The sequence below is a fragment of the Echinops telfairi genome, unplaced genomic scaffold (assembly GCF_000313985.2).
Source record: "Echinops telfairi isolate 266 unplaced genomic scaffold, ASM31398v2 ScPeMD7_41;HRSCAF=154, whole genome shotgun sequence".
Lineage (NCBI taxonomy): Eukaryota > Metazoa > Chordata > Mammalia > Afrosoricida > Tenrecidae > Echinops > Echinops telfairi.
Window position 1 is genome coordinate 1,950,416 of NW_022103939.1, and position 7,662 is coordinate 1,958,077.

Genomic DNA, 7,662 nt, shown 5'->3' on the forward strand with positions numbered 1-7,662 from the left:
TTCCTCTATTTCTTTGCAGCTTCCTCCTATCCCAATACCATGTTCAGCCTTCATTCTGGGTACAGTAGTTCCTCGCGGTTTTCTTGACCTTGGTCACTCCCTCCCATTCCTCCCATCCTCTCCCTACCGTTGGTTTTGAACCATTTGTTGTTCTCTGTCCCTAGGTTTTAAAGACTATATTTTGCCAAGAAATCTACATTAAGAAGGGACTAGAAGTTTGTATTCAGTCTTTGAAAATATCCAACTGATTCAAGTTTACATTGTAATGGTAAAAATAATCTAAGTGGTAACAATGTCCCGCTAAAAGCTAGTCCAGGCAACCAACTTTAAAAATATATAACAAACAAACCATATTGTTGAGAATGAGGGGAGTCATAAGAGAGATCCAAAACCCATCTGTAGACAATGGGACATCCTCGCGCAAAGGGTTCACAGAAAAGGGATGGAGTCAACCAGGGCGCAGTAAAGCACTGATGAAACATACAATATTCTTCTGGTTCCTTGAGGCTTCCTCACCCCCCACTATCATGACTTCAGTCCTGTCTTTCACTGTGGGTTAGACCAGAGCATGTGCACAGGTACAGATATGAGACAAGACTCATGACACAGTGAATCTAGAAACAGGAATGGGAATAGTGATACCAGAAGGGTAAGTGGAAGGTGGGGAAAGGAGAGGAAGGCAGGAAGGGGGAACTGATCACAGTGATCGACACATAAGTATGCCCCTTCCCCACCTGAGTTACTTAGTTTATTGTGCCAACCTGGCCGATAAACCCATGGGGGATTAATTGAAGGGCAAAGGGATAAATGCTTCAGTAAGCCTCGCCTTTCTAGTTATCTGGTCTCTTGCTTTGTGAGGGTCACACCAGGGTGCAGCTGCCTTAGCAGTTCCCTGCTTCAGCTTGCAAGGCTGACTTCCTGCAAGACATCCTCAAGGAGAAGCCACATGGACCTACCCCTATGCAGCTCTGGGGGCTGGAGCAGCCGTGTGGAGACCCCGGCCAGCGCTGAGATGCTTACACATTCACTGACTTGGTTTTCCTCATGCAGTCAGCATCGTTGTGTCTGCTTTGTGAGATGGAAGAGGATTTTGTGGACTGGTGTTGAACTTGTGGGTTAATGGGTTAATGTTGGACTTGTGGGTTTGGGCAGCACTGGGTTGGGATGCTTTCTTGATGCACACTTAACCTATATATAAAACTCTCTCTTATACATGAGTTTCTGTGGATTTATTTCCCTGAAGTACCCAGACTAACAAAGCACCCCTCCAGGAGCACAAACATCGAGACAGCTGTCAGTGTAAGATATGAAAATAATAATAATTTGTCAAGGGGTCATGAGGGTGGGTGGAGGGTGGGGGTTAAAAAAGAGGAACTGATACAAAAGCTCAATAGAAAGTAAATGTCTAGAAAAGAATGATGACAACATAAGTACAAAAATGCTTGATACAATTGATGTATGGATTGTTATAAGAGTTTAAAGAGTCACCAATAAAATGGTCTTTTAATAAAAATATGTATATGATAAGATTATTTTACAAAAATCTAAAGCAAAGAGATAAAGTCTCTTCACTTCAGTAACAACAATAGTAACAATAGTATATATAATTGATAATATTTGTTGAGTGTTCGTAAGGAGATGACAATGTAAGAACCCAGCTCATTGTAGATATGGTCTTGGTGATTATCAGTGCCCTTTTACCTATTATTGGAGCTTATCCAGCTTTGAGAAGAAAAGAATAGTTACACTTTGGCCATAAAGCCAAAACAAGCTCACTGCCATTGAGGCAACCTTTTAGGACAGGGTAGAACTGCCCTGATAGGTTTGAGAGACTAACTCTTTGTAGAAATAGAAAGCCTCATCTCCGTTCCATGGAGCAACTGGTTTTGAACTGTTGACCTTTGGTTAGCAGCTGTCACCACTATGTCACCAGGGCTCCTTACTCTTTGATATTGCCCCATATCTTACATGCAACCACATTGAACTAAAATAGTTTAAAGGCATTGGGAGAAATAACTCAAAACACTTGATAGATTGAAAATCAGAATAGTGTTTCAGAGGTATTTTAGTTACTATGTACAGTATAGCTTCTGTTTTAGTGAGGTTGGGTCACTATTTGGGAAGCAGAGCTCTGAGTGTCTATGGAGAGTTGATCTATGACATTGTGTATCTACACTTCTCATCAGACCATGGAAAGAGGCCTGAAGTATGCTCCCTTGTAAAACTGGATGTTTACAGTGAAAATAATTCACTACATGAAAAAATTGTAATCAAATTGAGATGATTTTTTCATTCGTTGGATCAACAAATTATAACACCATGTGTTGACAGGGTTGTAGTGAAGTAGGAATTAGAAGTAATTACCAATTATATGGTGAACAAAGAAAATACTCTATTTATCCAAAATATGTTAGTTATGGTTATAGATTCTATCAAGTTGATTACTATTCATAGCTTCACTATGTCAAACAGAAGCACACACTGGGAAGTCTTTTACCATACTCACAATTGTTATGTAAGCCTATATTTGCCATCACAGCGACAATCCCTTTCTTAAAGGGTCTTCCTTTTCTTTGCTCTTTTCCAATTATTAGTCTCTTTTGATAAAATGTCCAAAATATATCAGATGAAGTTTCATTTCCTAGTTTCTAGGGAACATTTTGGCTGTACTTATTCCAAGACACAGTTGTTTGTTCTTCTCCAAGTCCATGTTCTTTAAAATTGTATATACACTGAATTATTTTTAGTTTTTTATCTTGCAAATGCATTTATATGTGAGTAAATTTACATAAACACACAATTATTTACTGCATTATTATTTATGAGTGCAGAATTAGAAACAAACTAAGAGCTGGCAAATAAATTCTGCTAAAATGCAAAATTAACACAGTAGAATATGGCATAATAATAATGAAAATAATATGTAGTGATATAATCTTCATTTTTTTGATTGTGAGATATCCCAAATACATTTGTATACAATTACTCCTCATATATCAGCTACCATATTATTTAATATTTTCCATTTATAACAACTTTGAAAAAATTCTCAGGGGGCACCTCCAATTGTCCAGGCCCCCAGACAAGACAGCTATTGATCCTAGGACATCCTCATGTTTTTCAGTGGGAAGGGCAATAGAATCATTGAAATACTCACTAGTAGCAATATTTTCTATATACAGTCATGCAAAACCTTTTAACTTAGCTGTAAAAATGCAATTTTAATATAAGAATAGAATTAATTTTTATTTATATGAATAATTATAGAAATTAAATGAGAAGTAAGTTCATTAATGTTAGTTTTCTTCCTTTTTTGAAGATGAAGGATATTTTGAATAATTTTGAACTTTGTATGCTATGTATATGTACATAGTTCTCTAAGTAAAGAAGTAAAATTTATATCTTAAAGATAGGGAAATAATTAAAATATATTTTTAAGTTGATAGAAGACAGGAAGAAAATATGTAAAATAAAACAGAAGCCTCATAAGTAGAAAATATTAATTTTATATTTGAGATATTAATAATAATATCACCATAAACACATGGAAACAAAGATATTGGACTCAAAACCATTGTTGTTAGTTGCCATCGAGTTTATTCTAATTCATTGTGACCCCATGACTACAGAGTACCATTGCTCTGGAGGGTTTTGAAGAATGTGACTGACAAGTGATTGCCAGGCCTTTTTTCTTGATTCTGGGAAAAGAATGGGAGTGAGTCACAAGAATCTGACTAATAATTGAGCCCTTAATTGCTTGTGTCACCTAGGAAACCTAGGAAGAAATTATAGAGGAGAAAAAAATTTTTAAATGGAATATAGGAACTATGGGAGACTATGAGGAGCTCTTACGGTACAGTGGGTGAGTTTTGGGCATAACTGCAAGGTTGTAGTTCAACCCACTGGCCACTCCACAGGAGAAAGACAAGGCAGTCTGCTTTCATAAGGATTTGCACTCTCAGAAACCCGATGCAGGGTTGCTATGGGCTTGAAATGACTTGATGGCAGGGAGCTTTGAGGGGGAGGAAGTAGCAGTTTTGAGGTGAGTTGAACTGATTTTGCAAAGCAAAAAGAGATAGAACCCAACTAATTACACGTACTTTGGACATCTTATCAGTAGAGCCAAGTCCCTGGAAAAAGACATCATGCTTGGTAAAGTAGAAGACAGAGGAAAAGTGGGAGAGCCTTCAACCAGAATGATTGACACAGCTGCAACAATGGACTCAAACATAAGAACAACTGTAAGGAGGGTGCAGGACTGGGCAGTGTTCCCTTCCGAGCTAAGTGGGGTTGCTGTGAATCAGAACTGTCTCGGCAGCATCCAACAGTCACAACTACTCAGGGCCAAGTGGTTAAGAAGGGAGGTCATTTTTCTAACTCAGAAAGTTTTATAAATTTGAGGCATCAGGAAATCAGAAGTCTGAGAGCTAATATGTATAGCTGAAAACTGGACATTTTTTTCAAGTAAGAGTGAGAATAAAATTACCATATATAATTGAATATAACCCGAACCGAATGTCAGCCGAGGCACCTAATTATACCACAAATTGCACTGAAAAATGGCTTATACATGAGTATATACGGTATATGCAAAGGTTTACTGCTGACCACCACACAAACATAGAATCATTACAGTCTAACAATAAGGTTTTGTTTTGCTTTGTGTCTAATAAATAGTTTTATTGGAATATAATATTCATTGGTAAAAGTATCCACCTTACAAATGTTTGACTCAATAAAATTATCACAAAGTGAATACATCTTGTGTCCACAAACCAGATAAGAAATAAATCTTAACTATACATAAGTGGCAAATTTTGATACGTATTACGCGTATAATTTGAAGGAATGTATAATAAACAGGCAATTATAGGTTTTAAAGGTCAAGGTCTTTAATTGTGTTTAGAAATATTGGACATCTTATTGATTTTTGTTTCATAGCCTACTAGTTAAATCAGTTATTAAGAAAGGTGTCATAAAACATTTGAGGATGGTTTTGTCTACTTAAAAAAATGAATTTTGGTGTTTGTTGCTTCAAACAATTCATGGCTGCATTGTTTTTATTAGGTGCCCTTTAGTCAATTTTGACAGACTCATAGCAACCCCATGTGACAGTAGGGCTTCCCCATCAGATTTTCTAGGGTGTAATCTTTATGAGAATAGATTGACAGACCTTTCACCCACAACAGTTTGAACCCACCAAGGGAGAAAGATGACAATTTCTGCTCCTGTAAAGATTTAAAGTGTCGGAAACCAAAGAAGACAGCTCTACCCTGGCATACAGGGCCACTACGACTGAGAATCAACTGGATGGCATTCATCGTCGCACCTGTGCGACTATGGGACTAGCTCTCTGTGCAACTGTGCGGGCCGCTTCCTTGCTAGACAAATCTTTCTCAATATAAACTTCTCTACTTGTACACATTTCTCAGCATCCTGATTTTGCTTCACTAGAGAATCCAGCCTACTAACAGATGGTGCCTAAGGAAGGTAAAGTACATGAGGTCTAGATCAAAGGACGGATTGCCCTGAGTAAATCATCTGCACAAGACCTCTTAAAGTGTTGTCAAAAGGTGATGTCACTTTGAAGACGAAGGTATGCCTGACCCCAGCCATGGTGTTTTCAATCACCTCATAGACGTGTGAAAGTTGGGCATTGAGGAAGGAAGACTGAAGAAAAGCTGATGCATTTGAAGTATGGTGTTGGCGAAGAATACCGAGTGCCAGGAACTGACAAGAGAACAAACAGCTCTATCTTGAAAGTATAAGCAGAATACTCCTGAGAGGCAAGGATAGTGAGCCTTGGTCTCATGTACTTTGGACGTGCCAGAAGAGACCAGGGCCTGGAGAAGGGCATCATGCTGGGTAACGTAGAGGAGCCGTGAGGAAAAGCATGCAGGCCTTCAACAGGATTGATTGACACAGTGGCTGAAATAATGGCTTCAAATCTAACAATTATGAGGGTCGCGTAGGACCTGGTAGTGTTTAGTTCTGTTGCAAGTAGCACCGTTCTGAGTTGGACCTAAATCGTCGGCCCCTAAAATGGCAATAGCAACAGATGAAGGAATGTGTATTACTCTCCAAAGTGAATGCACCCCCAACTCTTAGAGATGTCTGATTTTCAAATTTCTTCACTCTGGATTTATTTGTAGTATATATTATCAAGCATAGGGCTTTGGTATAAGTATCTATTTTTCTCTTAATCATTCTAAAAAGTGTAAAGATTTAAAGAATATGCCTAAACTGGTATACCATTCATTATATTATTATAGTCAGTAGTATTAAATAAATATCTATAATGAATAACAGAAGAATGCATTAAATGCATTAATTTTTAAAGAATCAGAATTTTTATTTTTGCATGTATGATGTAAAGAAGCAGGGGAATGTTAGATACTCCGATCCCAGAAAGGGGTGGGGTAAGCCTACAGAACTGGCTGTCTGAACTGGCAGAGATAGTAAAGCCACAGAAGGAAGAATTATGACTGTAAGTGGTACACTCTCATCTCTTTTCCATTAGCTTCCTATTTACATCCGGGCATGTAGGCTCCCGGGACTATATCGGATCTGTCTCTCTCAAAAGCTGGAAGACTAAAGGCTGAGGAGAGAGCGGGCCCTTACTGGCCAATGAGCAAGACACAGAGACAGTCTCTTACGACTTCTCTTTAACCGTTTAACACAACCAGTGTTATAAAAAGGCATTTAGTGTTCTTGCTGGTAATTAACATTTATATTAACATACATGTAGACACAAATAAATAGAACATCTTATATGCTTCATTTATTTTAAAAGACTATTATATGTATATACATATGATGTGTAAACTAATTTGTTTGCTTGTTTTTAGTTTAGCAATGTGATTTGAATACTAATCCATGCAAGGAAACATCATTCTATCCATTTTTAATTGAGCCTATATTTTTTACTATTGCAGAGCATGTCGTAGTATGAATACTTACCTCTTGGGTTTTTTCAAATTAATAAATCATTTTATTGGGGGCTCTTGCAACTCTTAGAGCAATCCATACATCAATTTCATCAAATTCATTTGCACATATGTTGTCATCATCATTTTCAAAACATTTTCTTTTGATGAGCCCTTGGTATTAGCTCCTCTTTTCACCCACCCTCCCACCTCATGGACCTCTGATAAATTATTATTTTCATATCTTACACCATCCACTATCTTCCTATACCAATGTTTATGTTGTTTGTCCCACTGGGGATGGGCTATAAGTCAATCATTGTAGATGGTTTCCCACCCCCGACCCTCATTCTCCCCTCCCCTTGCCCAGTTTTAGTTTTGTTTTAAAATCTATTTTAAACAATCCTGAAATCAAAGTCCTTTTTGGAATATCAGCCATTGTGTGTAAGTATCAGAGCATGAATGTAGGCTAGTACTAACAATATGAATTTCAGGATTATAGAATATATACTTTCTAAGTCGATGAGTAATACAAAACAGCTGACAAGGACTCTACTGGTTTAGATTCTCACCTATAATATATGAAAATATATGTTCCCATACATTCATCAAAGTGTAGCATTAGCAAGATTTCTATGAATTCATCAAGGTTATGAATACTCCATCTCTCCCTGGGCAGGTTTTAGTGATGAAACTGGCTGACTTGAATGGAGTCACGTGTTCGGCCTTAACTTCC